Consider the following 24,264-nt stretch of genomic DNA (forward strand, 5'->3'; position numbering starts at 1 on the left):
GGGCCTCGGCGAGCTCCTCAAGGCTCCTGCTTATTTATTTTACCGTCGTGACTTTGAGCCAATATTTAAGAATTACCAAGGCAACAGCTCAAATCTCCCAGCCCCTGGCCCCCCTCCAGCCCCACACGGTGGGGACGAGTAAAATGAGTCAACCGTCCCCCACCCCCACCCACCTGGGAAAACAGTGACCCAGAAACCGGATCGCAGCCTCTCCTACGGGGAATTGTTTCTTTTTGAGCGCCTACCGCTCAGCGCTTTCCACACAAGCAGGGCAGTCAGGCGGGACCTCTGTCCCAATATTTTATTTTGTTTTTGCCGCTACGGTTGGAGCCAATAGGTTTTTCAAACTTTTTATTGGGGCTTAATATACACGAAGAATGCGTGCAGACCATAAGTGGACATTTCCCCCCCAAACTGAACGCACCCTTTCACCAGCACCCAGGGCCGTAAACAGCAGGGGGCAGCCCCCCGAAAGGCTCCCTTGTCCCCACTCCCCGAAACCATACCCCCGGGGTAACCGTGATCCTAGCTGTTGACAGCGTAGCTTAGTTTGGCCTGTTTTTGTACTTTATATAAATGATCATACACCACGTTCTCTCCTGGGTTGAAGCCAGCAGCACGTTCAGGTTCTGAGACCTGAGTGGCCCTTCTCACCGCTGGCTCCAGGGAGGAGAGAACAGAGCAGACTAGAAGGCACCTTCCCTGTCCCACAGGCCATGTGGTGTCAAGACAGGGACTGGGAAGCGTACATAGAATTGGGGGTGTGTGTGTGATACTGATTTTTCAAAAAGGCACAGCGTTCTGTTTCCTTGTGCGGCACAACTTGGACTCCCCGGCTTGTCTCCACCTGAGGAGCAGGGAAGGAGAAAGAAGGGTGACCCCAGAGTCATAACAAGGCCACCAGGGAGTTCTCCAGAAACCCTCGCTTGTCCTAGCAGGAGGCCTGGGGCTCCCCACACACTCTTTGCTGGCCAGTGAGCCTCTCTGCTGCAGGGCTGGCTCCAGTTGCCTGTTTTCACGCCTGGTCCGTGTGGGCAGGGGACCCAGCAGCTTCCCCGAGTGCCCCTGTGGCGTGGGTGGGCCTGGGCCCCCGCTGCTGCAGGGGTTTCATGCTTTCTGCCTCCGAAAGGGGAAGGGGAGCAGCTCTTGGGGCTTTATACCCCCTTGGCCAGTGAGTCTCACACCACGTGCAGAGAAGGCCCAGCTTTTAACAATCCACGGCAGGCTGCTGCCTCTGAAATACAACAACTGTGCCGTACCTGGGAAGATGCAATAGAAGAAACAAAAGTGTTACAAAATACAGTTGTTCCTCCATATTCTCAAGGGTCGGTCCCACGCACCCCTCACGCCAAGGATACCAAAATCCGAGGATGCTCAAGTCCCCCGCATAAAATGAGAGTCTTTGCATATAACCTATGCCCACCTCCCTGGATACTTTAAATCACCTCTGGGTTACTCATAACACCCAGTGCAATGTAAGTGCTGTGTAAATAGTTGTTACACTGTATTGTTTAGGGTATGACAAGAACAAATGCACCTGTTCAGGACAGACGCAGCCATTGCAGGCCTACTACGTGCGCTGTGCGCATCTGCAGCTCCCTAACTTTTTTTCTGAACAGTTTTGATTCATGAACCCGGGTTTATGGAGGGAGGGCCGACTGCGTAAACTCACATTTTTTTTTTCTCATTAGGTTGAACGTTCACAAAGTTGCATTTCATGAACTGTAACAGGACAAACCTAACAAGGGAGAAGGCAGGAGGGAGTTTCCCAGGGCTTACTCGTCGTTTCTGTACTTATTTTCTTGGACTTGGGACAGGCCGACCGAGCACAGGTCTGTGGCCACCCTCGGGGCGGCGTGCCCTTGGCCACCCTCGGCGCCGCCTGAGCTGAGCGGGCCGGGTCTCTGCAGCTGGCATCCGCCTGTCCCTCCCTCCAGCGCCTTGCCAGCCCTGTCCCTTCCTATTTCTGAGCACGTCGCTTCAGCTGAAGCAGGCGACACGGAGCTCTGCCCGCCCATGTTGGGGTGCTCGCCCAAGGTCCCGCCCGTGCAGGCCTTGCTCTTCGGGGCTGCTTATAGGTCCTGGAGTTACATTTCGTTTCTTTTGCCCTCTCGTGGCTTTTCTCTCTCAGATGTGGGACAGGTTCCCTCCAAGCTGGGTTGGAATATTATTCTGCTGACAAGAAGACAGTGCCACCCCCCAATCCTCTCTTCTCTCTTTGCCCCCACCCACGGAGTCCTGGCACCCTGGTGTCACCCTCAAGGAGATGCTGAGGGTGTGGGAAGGCGGTTTCTAGAGCACGTAGGAGGCACTTTTGCCCCCTCCTTGCTTGACTCTTCATCTTGTGGTTCGATCCTGAGGTCGCACGTGCTGGACTTTTTCTCACAGGAAGGTCTCAGGACCAAGCAGGCCAGCAGCTTCATTCTGGCCGAGGTTGCCCCCAACGCCTTCTCTATCCTGCAGGAGATCCAGTCTGGGCTCCTCTTCCTCCAGGGAGATCTCTGAGATTGCTCGTGTTCCCTCCCCTTACAGCCAGGTCAGCTCCGCCGTGGCCAGCTACTGCGTGACCAGCCTCCCCAAAGGACAGGGACAAACGCCTCCACTGCCCCGAGCGCCGCCAGGCTGGTCTGAGCAGAACGTCAAGGGTGTGTGTGCGAGGAGGCTGGGGGACGGCGCAGCGCGCTTTCCGCAGGACACGGTTTTGTTTGGGCCTCTTTAGGGCCCACGGGCTCGGTGAGGACGGCGCAGCTCGGAGCAGGGACACACGCAGAACCGGGGCGCGGGGATTTACGAGCTGTCACCGGTCCTGCTGCGGACAAGCCTTCCTGCCTTTCCCTTTCCTCTCCTCATTCCTCTGCTTTCTTCCTTTTTTATTTTTTTATTTTTAATAACCCTGGCTGCATATTTTCTCTAAACCAAACCATCTGTTTACTGGCTTTGCTAAGCAGTCATGAAGGCGGCGGGACCAGGGCGCTTTCCCCGGCGTCTCCGGGAGGCCGCCGCAGGTGGCGCGTCCCGCAGGGTCCTCTCCGGCGGGAGCTGCCTGTTGACAGCGGAGTCCCCGTGGAGGGGACTCTGTGCCCGGCTGCGCCCGGCTCCCGGTTCCGCAGCCGCATCAGGTTCGGGAGCCGCCTGCCTGCGGGGTAAGGAGCTGGTGCGGAGCAGCGGGAGTGAGGGGCCGTGCGAACCGGGGCTCCCCCGCAGGGGCTGCGGGTGCGGGCGGGCGGGGAAAACAACTGGACAGCAGCGCTCGGCGCCTCGTGACGGGGAAAAGAGGAGTCCGTCTGGGAACGGAGTTCGGACTCCCCGTCCAAGGCATTAGTAATTCAAGCAGCAGCAAGGGTAACGTTTACTTGGGAAACTATGAAAAGTCCTATAACAACGTGCTCTTCACAGCTTTCGTCATCGGCTCGCTGGGTCCCGCGCAGTCGGCCGCCTAACCGTAAGCAGGGGCGGACCCTGCCATCTGTCAGCTGGGCCTGGGGTCCCTTCGAGGGCCAGGTGTCGCCAGGCCCAGTGACAGGCGCTGGGTCCCCGCAAACCCGGAATGGTGAGTCCTGCCTGGTCACCGCCCGGAGGGTGGCACGGTGCACCTCTGGGGGAAAGAAACTAGGGACAGTGGTGGTGGCAGCTATTACGTCTGGCCCAGCAAGCAGGCTGGAGAAAAGGTGAAATCTTAGGTCAGCAAAACCTGGCTTAAAAAACATTTTTAATGTAACTTAAATATTTAATTTTATTTATTATGTTTTGGTGGGAAGAAGGGGGGGAGCTAGAGGAGGAGGAGTGACCGTCCCTTAGCCTGGGACTGAGGCTAGTCCAGTTCTTGGCCTTCTCAAGCTGGAGAAGTCCCAGGCCAGCAGGGATGAGCTGGTCACCCTGGTGGGGCGGAGATGTCCACAGAGTGGGAAAAAGCACAGGGGTCACTGTTAGCGTTGGTGACCTGCCCCTAGCTCACTGCTTGCCCCCAGGAAAATCGCATGGCCTCCCCAGGGCTTATCTGTGACAGGAAGAGACTGGACTACTGTGGGGAGATGCAAAGTCACCGGCCTACAGGCCAGGCGGGTAATCTGCCGGGGGGGGGGGGGGCGTGTGAGGGCACAGGCCCCGCGGGGTGGTGGGCTCCAAGCAGACCTGGACAAGAGGCTCCTTTCCCCACCCAGCCCTCCACCTCCAGGGGGAGGTGAGCTCGGCGCCTGCCAGACATCTGATTTTTTAAAAGAAGTTTCTGTGAAAACTCCCAAATTCTGAGATGCTGGCTGCCATGTTAAGGACGCCCTGTAGAAGCCCCACAAACCCATCTGCCTGCCAACTTGGCCCCTGGGCAACAGGTTTGCCACCTCTCGACTACGGGAGTTCCCGTCAACTCTCAGCTTCAGTGATTTTACAAACTCCAGCCAGCCAGCCCCTTGGTAATTTGGAAATTAATTACACGGTTTACTTTGAGGAAGAATAAACAAATATATATATGTTTCAAAAGGTGACTTCAGGGGCTTAATTCTAAAAGGCAACTTCTGCAGAGTGTCCCAGGCCTGTGTATTTATCCATTCATTTGGGCGCTATAGACGCAACACTTCTGAGATGTCTGCTGTAGCCCGGGTGAGCCTTGAAAACATCATGCGGAGTGAAAGAAGCCAGACACTAAAGGTCTCATGATGTATGAGCCCATTGATATGAAATGTCCTGAGTAGGCACATTCGTACAGACAGAAAGTAGATTAGTGGTTGCCAGGGGCTGCGGGAGGAAGGGGTGGGGAGTAACTGCTAATGGGACAGGGTTTCTTTCCGGGGGATGAAAATGTCCTGGAATTTGATAGTGCTGCTGGCTGTATAACCTGGTGAAGATTCCAGAAGCCACTGAATAGTGCATTTTAAAATGGTGAATTTTATGGTAGGTGAGTTATATCTCAATTTTAAAATATACTGTTAAGGTGTCCATTCTCCCCAAATGGATCTATAGATTTTAGGTAATCCCAGTCAAGATTTCAGCAGGCTTCTTTTGGGATAGAAGTTGACAAAAACTGATTCTGAAATTAAATGGAAACACAGAGGACACAGAACAGCCAAATGACTGAAAATGAAGAGCGGAGGAGGAGGGCCCACATGCCTTGATTTCAAGACTTATAAAGCTATGTAATCAAGACAGTGTGGTACTGGCATGGAGACAGGCAAGGAGATGGAAGGAACAGAATAGAGAGCCCAGAAATAGACCCACGCAAATACGGACAACAGATTTTCAACCAAGGTTCAAAGGCAATTCAGTGGAAAAAGAACAGTCATTTCCACAAATGTTCTGGAACAACTGAATTTCCATGCAAAAAACCCCCCCAAAATAAAAAAGAACCTTGCTCCATACCTTGCATTGTATAAAAACATCAACTCCAAACAGACTTAAGTGTAAAACTTAATCATATAAAACTTTCAGAAGAAAACACAGGAGAAAACCGTGTGACACTGGGTTAGGCAACGATTTCCTAGAAATGGCACCACGAGCACAATCCATAAAAGAACAAATCGATAGAAACTGGGCTTAATTCAAATGAAAAACTTTTGTTTTGTTTTTTGAAACACATTGTTAAAAGACTGAAGACAGGCCACAGACTGTTATAAACTATTTACAAATCATATATCTGACAAAGGAGTTGTATTAAAAAAATATAAAGAACTCTGAAAAGTTAATAATAAAAAACCCCATTAAAAATAAGCCAAATACTTGAACAAACAAACAGATGCTTATTTTGTTTAATAAGCTATATGCTCCTTTTTGGATGGCCAATAAACATATGAGAAAACGTTTCATTAGTCATTAGGGAAATGCACGTTAAAACCACAGTGAGATAGCGCTGCACAGCTCTTAGAATGATTAACATGAAAGAGACTGACCATGCCAAGTGCTGGCAAAGATGTGGAGCCACTGGAACTCTCACAGATTGCTGGTGGGAATGTACAACCCCACGACCACTTTGGAAACCAGTTTGGCAGCTTTTTAAAAAGCTAAACATTGTGCTTGATTTGGCAGCACACGTACTAAAATTGGAACAATACAGAGAAGATTAGCATGGCCCCCGCGCAAGGATGAAGCACAAACTCGTGAAGCGTTCCATATGGAAAAAAAAAAAGTAAACATACAACTGCCGTATGACCCAGCCACTCTGCTCCTAAAGTTTACCCCAAAGAAAAGGGAATATAGATTCATACAAAGACTTGTATGCGAATGCTCATGGGAGCCTATGACTCATAACAAGCAAGAACCGGAAACAACCCGAATGCCCATCATCAGGTGGATGGATACATAAATTGTGGTATATCCACACAGTGGAGCATCACCCACCTGCTGAGTTTGCGCCAACTTGTTATGCAGCAAAACTAACACCCCTCGTGGGAAAAGGGTTCCTTGGCCATCCTATTCGAAGCAGCTCCCCCCAACACCTGTGCTAATTTCTCTCAGGTCCCCTGCTATCTGCAAAGCAATGATTTTGTCCGTTTTTGTCTGATCTCTCCCATACTAGAACTTGGCCCAGGACGGCGGGGGCAGTGCTGGTCTTACCCACCCGTGGACCTGGAGTACCTGAGCCTAGACCTGACCTGCACCTGTGCCTCGATAAATGTCACTGAATGGACAAATGATCCCTGAAGATCACCCCGCTGATGGCCAAGGGAAATCACGTGACCTTCCCTGCCCCCTTCCTTCTGAGGGACACAACGATAACGCGCTAGTTTGACTGAGAAGTCTTCTCAACAAAAGTCAAAACAAAATTGGATTTAAAAAGTTATGATTATTAATTTCATCTAACCAAAGCAGCTGGTGAGTCAACTTTCTCAGCTAAAATTGAGATTTAATTCTAATATTTGTTTACAATCTTTTTGGATTCTAAAAATCAGTGGTGCTGCTCTTGTGTTATCAAATACGAATGACCAATCCCTAGGACCCCTGAAAAGTGAATAGGGGTGGAAGGTGGGTGCAGTTCCCGGAAAGGTTAAATGTGGAGTTTCCATATAGCCCAGCAATTCCACTCTTTGGTATTTGCCCAAGAGAAATGAAAAGCTCTGCGCAAAAAAAACTGTGTTCACGAATGTTCAGAGCAGCAGTACTCACAATGGCCGAAAAACAGAAATAGCTCAAATGGCTATTTCTGTGAATGGATAAATAAAACATGGCCTAGCCACACAATGGAAAATTAATCAGACGTAAAAAGGAATGAAACACTGATCCACGTCGCTGCATGGATGACCCTTGAAAACACTGTGTTAAGGAAGTCAGACGTGAAAGACCATGGATTGTATGATTCCATTTACATGAAATGACCAGAATAGACAGATTCATAGAGAACGTAGGTTAGTGATTTCCCAGGGCTAGAGGGGATGGGAGGATTGGGGATGATGGCTGAACGGAGCAGGGTTTCTTCTGGCGGGTTCTTTAGAACATAAAGCTGTTTTAAAACGAATTGTGGTGATGGGCCCACAACTCTGGATCAACACCCACCTCCCCTCTTGGTCAAAATCTAAATGAGATCTTCTAAGATTGAGCCACATCAGCTCCACGTTGCCTGAAGGTGTGGGCTCCGAGGGGCCTTGTGCAAAGCCATGAATCTTGGGTTTTACACAAAAGTGGGAAGGTGTTAGGTGACAGGAGACAGAGGCTGGAGTCCCCCGCAGGTGGAAGCCCACTCTGGGTGCTCTGGTCGGCCCTCGCCAGAGGGCGCCACACTCCTCCTTTATCGCTACTCTGGTCTCGCTTCCCAAGTTCAAAGCGTCAGGCCAGATTCTCACAATCACGCCACTTTGCGAACTGCACATTGGCACAGCAGTTTCCTACCAGGTAACCCGATGATTTTAGGAGAAAACAGCAGATCTGACAACACCTCTTTGATAAGATAACCCATTTTTGTATTGAACAACCACAGTAATTTCCAATCCACTTTAGACTCCAGAATAATTCTCCCCCTTTCCAAGTACAGCGTCGACCTATTTGGATACGACCAAACGGAGCCCTTCTCTGACAAGAGTCTATCCAAACAGACCCTGTTGATCCTGGGCACAGTCGCTGTGCCAGGAAACTGCACCCGGATGTTTCTTTCTTGGTAGCTGCTGGTCGTTATAAGGATACTGTGACGGAGGCCCTCAGCCACACAGGCGTTGGGCCACTTTCTTTGGCCACACGTACTGGGGAGGTTTGTCCAGGGGCAGCCGCTCATCGTCACAGCTCTCACTGTCCACAGGGCCCCCCAACGGAAAGCTGCTCAGGTATTTGGGGATGCCCAGCCTAGGTGTCCTGAGGGGGTGGGAGGTGAAGCCACCCCTTGGAGAGGGATCTCAACTATCCCACCAGGTGAGCAAGGGATAGAGGGGCCGAGCCACAAAATGGTGTGTGTGAGCACTTGTGTGAATGCATGGGTGTGTAAAAGTCACCAGGATGCAAAGCAGGGTGATCCCTGTCCCCCAATTCCGCAGTAGTCAGGGCCTGTACTCTTGCCCGGGAGCAGTCTACAGTGTTGGCCTGTGGGTCTGTCTCCCAGTTTGCCAACGTCTAGTCTCGCCAAGCATCTTCCATCCAGTGCCGTTTCCACCAGGGACAGGCTCCTGGCCTCACCAGGCCCCACGTGGCTGGTAGTTTAGGCAGCCTCCCCGCCCGGCCCCCACCCTCATGCCCAGAGGCCTCACAATCTAGACCCTTGAATTGTCCAGTCCCCAGGCCACCCCTGAAGGGCTGGGGCCTGGGTCTCAACAGCAGCTCTGGTTTCGTTGGGAGCCTCTAAGGATCAGCTTGGCCCTTTGTCCCCTGGAGGCCTGTGTCCTGGTCACCACTGCCCCAGATGGGTTCTTATTTAGGGCTCAGGAAACAATCTCAGCCTGGTGGGTGCCTCTCAGCTTCTGTCTCTGCCTCCTAAAAACACTTAAAACTCATATTTCCTCCTCTTTCCACCTTCCTCATTTTATCATTGCCCCCCCTCCCCATGCCCCAAAGCTTAACCAGCGAGCCCTTCCTCTCTCACCTCCATCAGCTCCATCTCTGAGCCCCAGTCTGCCGTCCAGGAGTGTTAACCCTTCCTGCACAGTCACCCTTCCCTGCCTCCAGCCCCCACGGGCCCGCTGCCTCTGTCTTTCCACATACGGAGTCCAGCCGCCCACTGAGCAAGAGAGGAAAACTCAGCTGCAGTCCGATGGGTTAAGCCGTTTCTCCTGTTGAAAAACAAACGATTCAGTGACACGTGCTGAAGATGGTGAGCAGGTGTCATTCGGGGGGGGCATGACACTCACACAGGACCTCGCAGTGAGGGAGGGAGGCTGGACTCAGCCCCTAATACAGCGTGGGCATTTACAGCCGAAGTGCAGGGGAGGGCCAGTGGTTGCAAAGTTACTAAGAGAAGCGTCAGGGGTTAGGGGCTTCTGGCTAAAGCGACCCAACAGGTCCTCGGTGAAGGCAGCCAGGGTGGCCGGACATCCCCTGGGAGACGGAGGAGAAACCCTCTCAGCCATCGGGGCTGCTGGGCCTGGTCGGGTGGGGGAGGCGTGGCACAGGCCGTGAGTGCTAACCTGGCGTGGAAGGACGGCAGGAAAGGGCCAGCCGCAGGCACTCTGGGAACATCCAGGAATCGGATGTGGTCTGCGGCCGGAGGGGCTTCCCCGGGATTCTGGAGAAGGCTGGCCAGGTGAGCAGGCCCGGCGGCCTCCATCGCCTCCACCACGCGGGCATGCCCACGGCGCTCCCGGGGAACTTGTGTTCTTTACTCAGCAGCGCCTGCTGAGTGGAACTGTCCAGGCAGGGAGGGCAGCACGTCGGCACCTGAGGGCCTGGAGAACTTCCTCCAGCATCGGGAGAACAGAACGTCAGCTGTGGCTGCAGCCTCCCCTCGGACTAGTTTTCATCTAACCCCCAGTATAAATAGCTTCCTCTTCCCATATCAGAAAACATCTGCTGCCCAGTCCTGCCCAGCTCTATAAATATCCCGGCTGACCCAGCCGGCCTTGGCACGGGGCGGAGAACTTGGAGTTAACAGCGGCGAGCTGAGCGCGGGGGGGCCGGGACACGGCCACTGCCCAGTCTCCCCTCCCCGCTCCTCCAGGCACAGGCTGGCGATGCTCCCACGTGGGCTGGAAACCCCCACAGAATTCCTGGGAATTCGGCAGACACAGATCAACGTCAGCGGCTCCTGGTTGGTGGTTTTCAACACACTGTCTGGTGCAAAGACCCAGCTCGTCTCTCAGCGGCTGAGACCGAGACACTGCTTGGACCTCGATGTTAGGCAAGCCTCCCAGTTGCAGCGGGATTCCTGCAGGATGGGAAATGACATGGCTCTGAAAGGAGCTGCTCTCCATGCACATGTAAAAAGGAATCATGTAATTCGGCGCTCCTGGAAGCTACTTTCTATGCTTAACACACTGGAGGCCTGCGTTCCACATGGTACTGTGCTCTAGAACCCGCCGATTAGGAAGAAGGGGTTCAGTGTTTGGGAGAAGAGACCTGGGAAATACTCAAGGTCCATCTAAAAACACCGACTGCAGGCATCACATGCCACGCTTGGGAAACTGGGGTGTGGCGCAGACAGGGTTTGTGGGTGCACCAGAGAGAGACCCTTTTACTCCCCAGGGCCAGTTCAATACTGCCTGGGGGCTGGCTCCTGCTCAGCCCCCTGGCGGAGTCTCTGGCAGCCCTGTGACCTTCCAGCGCTGCTGGATGACAAGTCCTCTGGTCACTTCGAGTCTACAGGGTCTCTGTGCAGCGGGACTGCTCCCAGCCAGAAGCCTGTGGTGGGAAATGGGGGAGGGCCTTTCTCAAAGCATCTTCTGAGTCCAGGTTCTCCAGAGAAAATTGAACTGATAGGATTACATCTATATTTACTAGAAAGAATTGGCCTCCAAGGAGTATGGAGACAGCGAAGTCCAAGGTTTGCAGTCGGCAAACAGGAGGCTCAGAACCAATGGTGTAAGTTTCAGTCTGAGTCTAAGTCCAAAGGCAGGAGACCAACGTCCCTGCTTGAAGAGACTCGGGAGGGAGAATTCTTTCTCGTCCAGCCCCTGTTCTGTGCAGGCCTTCCCTGGGTTGGCCGAGGCCCACTCCCCTGGGGGAGGGCCATCTGCTTTCTCAGTCTACCGACCCAAACGCTAATCTTTCCCAGAAACACCCCCACAGACACACCAGGATAATGTTTGGCCCCAAATCTAGGCACCTCGTGGCCCAGTCAAGTTGACACACAAAATTAACCCTCACTGTCAATTTCCCCACGATTTCTGGCTACCCGCCTCCCTCCCACTCACTGGTTGCCTCAGGCCCTCCAGGGTCAAGTGTGTGTGTGGGGGCACCCATGCAATCAGCCTTTGCTTCCTTTGGCCACAGAAAATATTTAAGGCTGATTTTTTCTCCTGGGAGGGGCTTTGGGTTCCTTGGAGGCTCCCCATGAGCTGGGGGACTCCCCACCTGTGGTTCCCTCGCGGGGATGGACATCTTCGACTGGCGCCTTAGCATCTGCTCAGCCCCTCTCCTGGCAGTCCTTCCGGGCCCCCTCTTTCTCATGCCCATATCTGCTCACTGGGAACACACCAGGGGGTGAGGACTCTGTACCCAATGGGGCAGCCACCTCTCCTTGTTCTGACTTCAGGGCTTCTTACTGTTAAGATTTCTTAGGCATGTGACAGACACCAGTTGCATGGTCCCCAAACTCCTAGGTATGTCTGTCATGCCTCTGAATGGCCTCCTTGAAGTCCTTTCAGGCCCTCCTCTCACCCACGGTCGGGCTGTACGTGTGTGGGAGGGAAGCGCCGTAACATCCAACAATTCTCTTTAAAGAATCATCTCATTTCCAACCTCTGCCTCTTGGCCTTGCCAGCCTCCGCCCTGTGGGGGGTCGCAGGTTCTCAGACAGCTCTCTGAAGAGCCGGTCTAGCACCTCACTTTGGAACACAGGAGTCGCTGGCACCTACTGGTTTGTTCTCTGCCTCGGGACCTGTGCCGGAATTGAAATGGAACCGCTTTTCAACATCTTGTTCTGTTTGTATTAGCTGAGGGTGGTAGGCCAGTGGTTAGTCTTAACAGCAGTTTGTTTTCTTTGATTTAATGATGTTCTAGGCATTCCCAATGTCTGGCTATTGCCATAGTTACACCCCGGGGAGGGAAGGTTGGCAGCTGGAGTAGCCTTTGTGCACTAGGCTACTACTGGCTGTCCACTAAAGGGTTGCTCGGTCGCCTCGTGGTCATCAAGGGCTGCTGCAGCTCCGGGAATCATGCCCACCGTCAAGGCAGGAAGAAGGGGAAGGGGCATGGCCAGTCCTGTCTCTTATAGAAGAAAAGCTAAACCTCTTCCAGAAGGGTTCCAGAGAGATCCATGCATGTATCCTTTGATTGGCCAGGCGCAGTTGGCCCTCCCAGCCTGAGTGGAGATGGGCACGGGAGGAGGGGGTTGGGAGCGTCGACGTGTTAGTCACGGTGCCAGACAGTTAGTGTCTGTCTCATTGAGCAGCCCACCTCAACCAAGATGGTGACTGTGCTGGGGAAAACCTCTCCTCTCCTCCCCCTGCCCCTGCCCTGCCCCTGCCCCTGCCAGTGCTGTGTAGACAGCACACTACATATAGGCATAGTAGGTTCTGTTCCCAAAGGGCTCATCCTGACTCTCCTGCAGTCCCTACTCAGCCAGGTTCATAAACATTATACTTTTTACTATGGTTGCCCATGTTAATAAGTTGGGGCAGCATTTCAACTTTGGCTCAAGAATATTCAGATGTTACCAAGTGACGGACTTGAAGGCATGGAAATGTGTATCAAACTGTTAGGACAGAAGAGGAAGGTTCTTTGCAACACCTGACCAAAAAATTGGAATAGCCTCATTGTTTTTCTTTCATGGAACTTTTAGTTTGTAGTTGGTTGTATATAGACCTTTCTAGATAGAATTGCTGTATAGGCTGTAAGTACTAGAATTTCTGGTCTAAAATTAGTTTTTCTGCCAGACTTCTCAAAGGGAATCCAGTGATTCCTGCAAGCAGGCTGGCTACACTTTCAGGCTAGTGTAGCGTTTAATGTAAGTTACTACTTCGTTCACTAAATCCTGTCCTTCAGGCCTAAAATAGCTTCAGAGTATTACCAGACTCAGTGACGGGAGAGACACTTTGGCACCAGGATGAATGTGGCTGATGTGTGAAGAGAGCCTTTTAAAAGCACAATAATCCAAACAGCATGGTGCTGGCATAAAAACAGACATACAGATGAACGGAACAGGAGGGAGAGCCCAGAAATAAACCCACACCTTTATGGCCAATTAATATTTGACAAAGGCAAAAACACACAATGGGGTAAAGATAGCTTATTCAAGAAATGGTGTTGGGCAAATTGGACAGATATGTGCAAAAAATTGAAACTAGATGACCTTCTTACACCATACACAAGAATAAACTCACGATAGATTTAAAGACTTAAATGTTAGACTCAAAACCATAAAAATCCTAGAAGAAAACATAGGTAGTAAAATCTTGATATTTCTCGTAGTAATGTTTTCTGATAGATCGCCTCAGGCAAGGGAAACAACAGGAAAAATAAACAAATGGCACCACATCAAACTAAAAAAGGTTTTTTTTTGCACAGCAAAGGAAACCATCAACAAAATGAAAAGAAAACCCACTGAATGGGAGAACATATTTGCCAACGACACATCTGACGAGGGGGTAACATCCAAAATTTAGAAAGAACTTATAAAGCTCAACACCGAAACATCAGACAATCCAATTAAAAAACGGGCAAAGGACCTGAATAGACACTTCTCCAAAGAGGACGTACAGATGGACAACAGACATATGAAAAGATGTTCAACGTCGTTAGTCATCAGAGAGATGCAAATAAAAACCACAACTGTTGCCTGGCTGGCGTGGCTCAGCGGTTGAGCATCAACCTATGACCCAGGAGGTCGAGGTTCGATTCCCGGTCAGGGCACATGCCCGGGTTGTGGGCTCGATCCCCAGTGTGGGGCGTGCAGGAGGCAGCCGATCAATGGCTCTCATCATTGATGTTTCTCTCTCTCTCGCCCCCTCTCCCTTCCTCTCTCTGAAATAAAAAATAAAAAAATAAAAAAACCAACACAAAACCCCCACAACTATAAACCTACTTTTGCCACACCCTGTACAGAGAAATGGCTAAATCCAGACAATGGAATATTATTTAGCACTAAAAAGAAATGAGCTATCGATCCATGCAAAGACATGGAGGAACTGAAATGCACATTACTAAGTGAAAGCAGCCGATCTGAAAAGACTGCATACCGTGTGACTCCAGGTATATGACATCCTAGAAAAGGCAAAACTATGGAGACGGCAAAAAGATTTGTGGTTGCTAGGGGTTACGGGGGGGTTGGGATGAATGCGGGAGACGGTTTTTAGGGAGTGAAACGGCTCCACATGACCCTGCGATGGCGGACACATGTCATTCATTATACATTTGCTAAAATCCACAGAACGTCCAACACCAACAGTGAACCCCAGCGCGATGTACAGACAGGGTGGCGATGACGTGCCAGTGCAGGTTCACTGACTGTAACAAATGTTCCACCCGGTGGGGGATGTTCACAGTGGGGGGGGTATGTTCATACCAGGGGATATATGGGACAATCTCTGTACTTTCCCCTCAATTTTGCTATGAACCTAAAACTGCTCTAAAAAATAAAGCCTATTAAAAATATGCATGAAAATGGTTAATGAGAGGCCCAGGCATATTTATTCTCGGAAGCCCAGCCCACTTCATTCCCAAGGTCCACCAACAAATTCTCCCTCTGTATGCGACACGGGTGTCGCGTCAGGTGGAGGGAGCGCCGCGGAGATTCTTCCCGTGGAGACATTCAGGCAGCTTCACGCCCCTCCGCTTCCACCTCCCTGCAGGCGCCCGGGCTCCCCCGGCTCCCCCTGCACGCAGAGAACACTGCCAGGTCAGCAGTATACACCGTCCCTTAGACACAAGGCGTGTTATTTAGTCTAGAAACTCTCAGAGGAAATATCCGCTTGCACGTGAAAAATCTCTGGAATTTCTGTTCCTCTCTGTCCAGCGTCCCAGCATCCGTGAGGCCGGCTCGAAAAGCTTCTAGGCACAAGCGCTGCCTTGTTCCGGGCCGGCTGCTGCAGGCCCAGCTCAGGGCGCTTCTGTCCCTGCCACGGCTCCTCTGAGCGGCTCCTGTCCCTCTGATGACGGCTGTGCCAGGAGGAGGAAGAGGGGGAGGAAGGGCAGGGAGAGAACCCTTTGAGGGTCAGAGCTGAGCCTCACCGCTGCTCACTTCATAACTACGCCAAGGCTCTGGACCTAGAGTAAAACGATGGGCTCCGCTCCCCGCACTGCCTGAGCCTCTTCCTTAGCTGCTTCTGCTGCACATCTATTCCCCGTGTCCAGCTCTCTTGTCCCCCTTCTGCATCCCCCACAAAAACCAACTGATGGTGACAGATCTGGAGCTCATTTAGATAAGGCCCCCTGGGGTGCTGGGGACATACAAGGGCCTTCTTAGTGCAGTCTGTGAGGGTGTAAAATACTGCGTGTCTGCCTTCACCTCCTCTTAAACGTGAAGACGGGGAAACAGTCCTTCCCCCGACCCCTGGGCCCCTCTCCGCCCCTCACCCCCGGCCCTGTTTCTAGGGCCATGGTGTCTCCACCTGAGCCTGGTGTCAGCAGTGAAGGTGAAAGACCACAACTTCCCAGCTTTTATCAATGTCTCTGTCTTCAAGCCGTGTTGGACCAGGCTAACACGGAAAGGGGACTGTGGAAAAGATCCATGGGGACCCTTCGGAAAACAAGGACTATTCAAGTGCCAGGCGAGAGAGTTTTAAGTAGCAGCCTGCTTGCTCTGCACTTGGGGTAGGGACAGCTGGCACACAGAGGGCCGGGTCTCTTCAGAAGCTACCGTTTCGCTTGCAGACGGTCCCGGACAGGCCAGCACCTCGAGCCCGCGGCAGCACCCCGGGTTCCGGCCTGGAGCTTATTCTCTCAGCCGCAGGCCGGGCCTCTCGCATTCCAGCACACGCGCGCACACACGGCTTTGTTTTTCAAAATGCAGTCATACATGGGAATGTCATGACATCAAATCCTGAAAAATGTGGAAACTTCGGTTTCAAGCTACTAACTAGGGGAAAAGAATAAAGCTCTTGCTTCGCAATTTCTCGGCTCGCTGCTGGCCCGGTTCCGAGGCGGCGACTGGCACGGGCGAGCGGCCGGGCTTCCGAGGCATAGCCAAGGGCTCGTATGCGCCCGCCTGGCACCGCCGGGCGCCGGAGCTGGGAACGCTTTCCCTTCAGACAGGAACAGAGAGGTTACTTTCGGGTCACTCCCGGTCTCACAAAGGGCTTTTCAACCCAGATGAAAGAGGGAAAGTTCTGATTCGCTAGGAGCAACCAGTAGCGAGCTTTCAGACGGTGAAGATGGGGTGAGCCTCGGGGACCGGCCGGCGTCCCTGGGGTGGGAGGCTGGCGAGCACCCGCCTTGGGCCGAGAAATACAGGGTTACGGGGGGCGGAGAGGCGATGGAGGCCCTGCTTCCTCCAGGTGTCCCTTACACAGACTTTCCAGCAGGGCTGCTGGCTGCAGGGCCGTCCCTTTGCCTGGGGCGCGGGCACTGACTCTCTGGAAAGCCTGGGTAACGGCCGCCTGCCTGCCTGCAGCTGCCTCGCCCACAGCCCCACCAGCGAAACAGTTCTGTTCGCAGCCACGAGAGTGACAGCATTTCAGGTGCATTTCCTCTAGGGGCTCAACAAAGTCAGGTCCGTGGGCCCTGGGGAGGCAGCACCTGCGTCCCTAAACCATGGGAGGCTCCGTCTTCCTCTGGAGTGACCCCACCTGCCTGAGTGTGTCAGGAAAGCAGAACAGACAGAATCCGTGGGCAGTGAGGTGGGGGGACAAGGCAAAGCATTTGCCCAAGCCCTAAAATCTCTCTGCAGGTTCCTTCATGGAGGGAATTCCTCAACCGCTGGAGAAACTTTTGCAAAAACACCCAGTCACCTAAACTAGTGACTGGCAGGCAGCGGCCACTCCATGATTCTTGTGGATACGCTGGGCACGGTTCTGGGCACGGGACTGCGGCAGTGAACAAGAGTCAAAATTCCCTGCCTGCGTGGCCTTGTCCACGCAGAGAAAGAGGAAGCTTCCTCGTGGATTCTGCCTTCGCACCCGGTTCTTAAACCATCTCCTACTCCAGACTCCCCAGAGTTTGTTAGGCAACACTGCTCAAGCATATGATACCCACAATTGTTTTGGATTCGAAACCGAATTGCTGTCTCTGAGCTTCCTACCACTTGATCGGACGGAGATGTAAAAATTGCCAGAGAGTAGTTTCAGACTTCAACCATACGCTGTAACAGCTCAGGACGCAGGTGACAGGTCAACGACATGTGAGCCCCTTGCTGCTTCTCAAGTCATTTGGAGCTGAGTCCTGTCACGGCTGTGGGGTGTCGCCTTTCCTTTGTGCCCTGTGCAGATATCCCAGTAACCTCCGTGAACTTAGAGAAGAACATCAGTCCATAAATGGGTGCTCTTAACAATGAGTGTTTGGAGCCCTTGTGAGCTTTTGTTTTTGTTTTCACCAGTGTGGGGCGTTGGCCCAGAAGACATGCCGGCCCGAGGGACATAGTTACCTTTGGAGGTGGCTTCCAAGGCACTCTGAGTCACTCTCTCACCACACAAGTGGAGCCATTCTGGAATAAATAATTAAAATATAAAAAACCCTACCCTGTTTCCTGGCAGCTCTGAAGCTCCTAAGGGGCGCGATGTTGCAATACCAAGGGGGCAAGTTGGGGAGTGAATGCCGTGCTGTGGGAAACTTGGAGGTGACCTCATTGTGCCAGGCTGCAGCCCGGGCTCCACTGGCCTCTGCAGGGAAGTGTTAGCAGAGCAGTGAGAAGGGCCAGACCCCAGAAAATGCCAGAGACAGTGGCTAACCTGCGTGAACTGTGAGGAGGTTGCCCTGGAAGCCTGGACAACGCCTGTCAGATTCTAGTGGGAACGCTGTGTGCTGACCAGCAGCTCTGGTTCCTTTGCCGAAACCCCAGCTGTGCTGGGAACTGACCTCATTCATGAAGTAAACATTGAATCAGATACCAGCGGGCCGAGCCCTGGTGGAGTGGAAATAACAGGGACGTTTCCATAATTACGAAGCTGCCAATTGGATTTGGCAAGAGAAACACTAAATATGTCGATCGGAATGAGTTCATTACCTTTTCCTGCCAACTTAATCAGAAGCCAATTGCCTTGTTGCGGTTGAAATTATTTGTATGAAAATGCTTTACTTACATTTTAGGTTTTATACTCCAGATAATGTACTGGAAAGCAGCGTAGTCTAGCAACTGGAAGACAATATTGGGAACCCGTCGATTGGCGCTCAGTCCTGGCCGAGCCTGGAGGGCTCCGCATGCCAGCAGTTACCGCACTTGGCCTTGGAATCCTGTTGCTGGAAGACAGGGCTGGGGGCAGGGTCTGTCCCATGATCCGGGCCCGGTTGCAGTCTCGGGCCCGGTGTTTGGGTCGTGCTCCGTGGCCACACTCACCCACTGTCGGCTCTCACGGTCCCTGCGCAGAGCTCAGAGGCTGCGCACCGGGTTGCAGGTTGTTTGCGTCCCTGACCTCCCTTCCCCCTCGCTCCATCTTCCTTTTCATCTGGGAATAAAAGAGTTGGTCTATTGCTGCACAGTCATCGAGACCACTGTTTGCAGTGCAGTTTCACAATTCTGGGAGAAGCAAATTCCAAAAGCTGTTCCTTCCCTGTCCTCATTTACTTGTAAGGGGGCAGAGCTGATGTGTGGGGCCAGGGTCCTGGGTTCCAAACCCAGCTCTCCCCCTGACAAGACGGGTAGCCTGGGGCAGGCCACTTAAACTCTCTTCTGTGCCTCCATCTCATCACCTGGGAAAAACGAGTGAAAACAGCATCCACTCGGCAGAGGTGCTGGCTGTGAGGCGTCCAGAGTTAATTCATGGGAAGCACTTAGAGCAGCGCCTGCATGTGGAAGAGCTGAGCATGAGCCTTTATGATCGTCGTCACAGTCATTATTAGTCTGAAGGAGTGAGGACAGACAATATGGAGTGGCTATAACTACATAATTCAGTAAATCAACAGCTACATTCCAGGCATGGCGACAAAAAGCCAGGTGACTCAGTCATGACTGATTCACTGTGCTACTTAAATCAGTTACCTAATTTCGCTTTTAGTTTCTTTATATCTGCCGCAGGGGTTAATGTTTACTCTACCCTCCTTAGAACAGTCTTGTCTGACTGCTGATAGTGAAGTAAGGCAGAGCGAGGCGCCACAATGTGTCTTCATTTCATCTGAAGACCATTCCCTGGGTGCTTATTTTCTTCATTACTGTGGAGCTGAAGAACCTGAGGTCCCCGCCATAGGCCATGGGGCTGTTTCTTCAGCTGATGGCGAGAGCAGCTGGCATCTGCCGGTCTCACAAAGCCCTCCTTTCCCCTTAAACTAAGCCATTCGCGATTCCTCTCCACGCTGCCCCAGCTGTTTACTAACCCTCCTCTCCACGTGCTGGGCCCTCTGGCCATGCTGGAATGAGAGGAGGCGACCCCAGTGGCTCGTTCCTTCATGATATGAAAGTAAACTGAGCCAGGGAGACGGAGCTGACAAGCCTCGGCAGGGAGCGCTAAGCACATCTGAGGTCTCAGCGTACTTTGAGGAATCGTGGAGAATCAAGATCAATGGTGAGTTGGATAAACTTAAGGCCAATGAGCTTAGTTTTGATCACGGGCAAATTCTGGAGCAGATAACCAAATGAATGGTTGACCAGTATTTAGAAAGGGTGATTATAAAGGTCAACATTGATTATCGAAGGAATGTCTTTCACTAGATTATAAGTCAGGTGAGCGCTTCCTTTGCCAAGATGCAATGACTTTTGAAAATACTTTGAGAGTTTCTCATGAAATCCTTATGGACAAAACAGTGACAAGAGACTGCTAGAGCTGGAAGGGACATTAGAAAATCATGTGGCACTTGTTTGATACCACTTGCTCAAGGCCACATAGCTAATTAGTGTCAAGGCTGGAATCCACGCCTGGCTCTGTGTCCCAGGTGAAGGCTCCACCCACTGCAGAGCGAGGTGGAATGTTAACAGCAGATGGGACAGTGCTGTCCCAAGGCGTTCTCTAATGGCATGCCAAACAGTTCTGTCCTTGGCCCTAAACCCTTTAACATTCTATCAACAACTTGGATAAAGCCAAAGATAACTGCTTATCAACTGTGCAAATAACACGAGACTGGGAGGGAAGGCCAATATGTTGGAATTACAGAATCGGGATCCAAATTATCTCAACAGGAAAGAATGATTTTATCCAGCGAGATAAAATTTAACTGGAATACATGTAAGGTCCTGCATTTAGCTCCAAAACTTGATTGCAAAAGTATAGGATATAGTTGGAAAACATGTCCGACCTCACCCATAATCAAAGAAATGCAAATTAAAGCAACTGTGAGATAATTATTTTCCCCTATCAGACTGGCAATGATTTAAAAAAATGAAAACTCCCCATGTTTGGTGGCTAGGGTGTGGGGAAACAGGCTCTCTTATGAACCACTGTGGGCGTATAAAGAAAATCTCCCTTTTTGGAGAGTAATTTGGAAACATACTTCAAAAGCTATAAAATGTACCATTTGTCCCAGAGTTTAATTAATAGAAATGAATCCAAAGACAAGTATGCAAAGGTTTATGTACAAGGATATTCATAAAAGCAGTGTTAGGAAAATTCTTTTGGAGCTGGTGTTCAGTTTGGGAAGAGAAGACTTGGAGGCCTCAGGAGGGTACCATACAGCTACTGTCAGATACTTGACGCTATAAAGAGGAGGGGTTAGCGTCTGTGTCGCTCCTGTAGGCCAGACCGGACTTACACGAGATGTGGCCTAATATTACAAAGCAGATTCCAATAATCAATTCTGTCCCAAATTAGAATGGGCTGCCTTGTACCTTCCCAATCACTGGCACATGGCCCTCTGTCCAGGGTGTCAAAGAGGACAGTCACTGTTCTTTAGCCATTGCATGAAATATTCACTGTGGTTCCTCCCAGGGAAAAGAGGCAATGAGTCTTTGCTGCATTAAATCATCAAAGGGTAGTCACTACTCAAGTTGAAGGTGGGTGGGGAGGCCACACCAGGTTCCACTTTCTGACACTGAATTTTGGGAATGAAATGAGAAAACTTCCTGCTGCCCAAACCAACTCTTCCTGACAGCCTGGGGGAGATGGCCACCCCCCATCGCCCCAAATCTTTTAGGAATACCTGCTGTGCATCAGTTCCCCAAAGGTAAACCTAAGGGAAGCTTTTAACTGAACCTGGAACCTGAATAAAAGAAAGAAAGACAAATGCTCCTTCTCCCTAAACCATTTCCACTGGGTTTTGGTTTCCAATAGACAGACGTATGAGTAAGTGTTGAACTGCTTGCTTTATACTTTTTCTCATTTGCATTAATTTCATCTAGAACTTTCAGTTTTCATCATAAATCACATCTACCCAAACTATATCCAGCACCCCAAAACACAGAGATTCAGTACTTCTGAACGCTTATCCTTAGTGTGTCCTTACATTTATTTGCTCAGTTTACATTGGTTTATTCAGTTTATGAAGTCCCTTCCTGGCCTCCGTTTCCTTCAGCCTTCCCATCGACTGTATGCCGTGAACATTATTAAAAATACTCATGGCTATGTATGGTGGGTCCACAATGCGAAACACAGATCACGCATCATAGTAACGTACACTTGAAACCTATATGACCCTGTTAAGCAATGTCACCCCAATAAATTTAATTAAAAAACACACACCCCTTCCTGAGCCCTAACTGTAAGATATTCACATGCATTCTACCAGGTAGTCCTCACTGTCACAACTCTAGAGCTAGGAATAGCCTCCTTCCAACCCATTTGTGGTTGGAGTAATCTTTTCATGAGACAATTCATCGTATCATCAACAGATCTGGGTGGCCGCCAGGGCCCTGCACGGGTTGCTCCCCGCAACGCCCAAGGTATCTCCTAGCTAGAGCCCTCACTCTGAACTCAGGCCACAGGGGCCTGTCATTTCTTCCAACTTGTCACAGTCCTTCCTATCATAGGATTACAATTTTTTTTTAATCCTCACTTGAGGATATTTTTTCAATTGCTTTTCAGAGAGAGTGGAAGGGGGTGGGGAGAGAGAGAGAGAGAGAAAGAGAGAGAGAAAGGGAAACATCGATGTGAGACACATCAATTGTCTCCAGCTTGCATGCTGACTGGGGCTGGGGACTGAGCCTGCAACCAAGGTATGTGCCCTCAGCTGGAATCGAACCCAGGACCCTTCAGTCTGCAGGCCGATGCTCTAATCACTGAGCCAAACCGGCTAGGGCCCTGTCATAGGATTTCTACACATATTCTTCCCTTTGTCTGGATGGTTCTTCTCCCATCTCTCCAGCCTGAGCATCCTTAGGATCTTAATGCTATGAGCTGAATTGTGTTTCCCTCTCCCTGCTCCCCAATTCATATGTTGAAGTCCTAAACCCTTGTACCTCAGACTGTGATTGTATTTGAAGACAGGGCTTTTAAGGAGGTAATCATGTTAAAATGAGGCCATTAGGGTGGGCTCTAATCCAATCTGACTGGTGTCCTCACAAGAAGATATTAAGACACCTGGAGAGACACCAGGGGTGCTAGTGCAGAGAGGAAAGACCATGTGAGGGCACAGCGAGGAGGAGGCCATCTGCAAGCCAAGGAGAGGCCTCAGGAGAAACCAAACTTGTCACTACTACTGGACTTGCCCCCTCCTGGACTGTGAGAAAATAAATTTCTGTCGTTTAACTCACCTAGCCTGTGGTATTTTGTATGGCAGCCCAAGCTGACTAATACAATTAAGAAGTCATTGCCTCATGAGAGCTCTTTCCCACCCTGACCTTGTCCTCTATCACACTTATCACAACTTGTGAATAATTGTTTATTTGGATGACTATATGGCTATTGTCTGTAACCCTTCCTCAGGATATAGACTCCAGGAAACACATGCATTTAGGTTCTCCATTACGTCTCCAGTAACTAGCACAGTGTCTGCTGGTCACACAGGGAGGTGCTTCATATTGCTGAATAAAAGGCAGAAGTATTGTTTCACTGATAGCAAACATGACGAAACTGAGGCTTAGAAAGGTTAAACTTCCTACAGGTCACAAAGAAGCTAAGTGACAAAAGGGGACTGGAACCCAAGCCCCTATAGCTCTGGCACTTAACTACTACTTAACCCTCCAATTCGGAAATACACCCCTTCACTCAACAAATACTGAGCACCTATCCGCGTGCCAGCTTCTACCTAGGAACTGGAGATGCAGCAAGGACAAGAGAGACAAAACTGCTGCCTTCATACGGAGAGGACATCAAATAAGATAGAGAAATAAGTTATAGTGTATATTAGAAGGTGACCAATGCAACGGGCCCAATGTGGGATCAGACTCAGATTTGTAATTTGAAGTCAAGAGGTTGGAGAGGCCTTTTTGAGTAAGGAATGTTTGAGCCCAGCCTCAAAGGAGGCGAGGGGGGGAGGGGAGCTCTGGGCATAGTTGAGGACAAGTTCCTTGCAGGGGTAAAAGCAAGTTCAGTGTCCCAGAGGCCGAAGCAGGCCTGGCAAATGACCTCTGTGGCAGTAGTCAAGTCAGGGAGTCAAAATCAGGAGAGGGACTCAGTGAGTTTCAGGAGCCTGGTGCTGCAGGACATTTCTGGCCATGACAACACTTTGGCTTTTACTCTGAGAGAGGAGCATCTGGAAGGTTTTACACAGAGGAGCAATCCATTTAAGCCTCACCGGGGCCTCCCGCCTTACGCAGAATCCGATCTAGAGCAGCTTGAATTTTTATTTTCTTTGGGCCACTGGCACTTCCGATATTTACTATCTTAGTTCAAGAAACCCCTCAAATTGAATTTGGGGCTCTGACTCTACCTTTGGGGGTTCCTGGGAATCGCCGCCAGACCGGAGAGCGCGAGAGCGTCCGAGTTGCCAGGGGAACCCACGAAGAGAACTTTCCAAAGGGGCCCTTTCGCGCGCTTCCGGAGCTCGCCAACGTCAGCTGACCAGGTCTCCTCCAATCCGGTCTCGGGGGCGGGGGCCGACGCGCAGTCTCCACGGCAACGCTTCTGCCAGTCCCAGCTCGGGGTTTCCGCACCGCGGAGGCGCGCTAGGATGACGTCAAGCAGCCAGCGGCGCTTGAATGACGTCACCCTTGGCTGCTTCTAAAGGGCTCCGCGGAGGGCTGCGCAGACTAGGGGGTTGAACACGAGCACTGCCCCCGATCTGCGCATGTGTCGCCTCGGATCGGCTCTT

General features: G+C 51.2%; 2 long non-coding RNA genes across 2 annotated transcripts; both read right to left on the minus strand.

Moving 5' to 3' along the window:
• Positions 1-343: 343 nt before the first annotated feature.
• LOC308560220 lies at positions 344-10,249 on the minus strand. The gene is made up of 3 exons (XR_013999301.1): positions 9,531-10,249; positions 8,990-9,176; positions 344-1,259 (listed from the first exon to the last, which is right to left on the minus strand). It is a non-coding gene; the product is annotated as an uncharacterized lncRNA (long non-coding RNA).
• Positions 10,250-14,275: 4,026 nt separating this feature from the next.
• On the minus strand, positions 14,276-23,943 carry LOC308560219. The gene is made up of 3 exons (XR_013999300.1): positions 23,884-23,943; positions 18,234-18,933; positions 14,276-17,638 (listed from the first exon to the last, which is right to left on the minus strand). It is a non-coding gene; the product is annotated as an uncharacterized lncRNA (long non-coding RNA).
• Positions 23,944-24,264: the final 321 nt, after the last annotated feature.

The sequence above is a fragment of the Miniopterus schreibersii genome (genome assembly GCF_964146895.1).
Source record: "Miniopterus schreibersii genome assembly, chromosome: 8".
Lineage (NCBI taxonomy): Eukaryota > Metazoa > Chordata > Mammalia > Chiroptera > Miniopteridae > Miniopterus > Miniopterus schreibersii.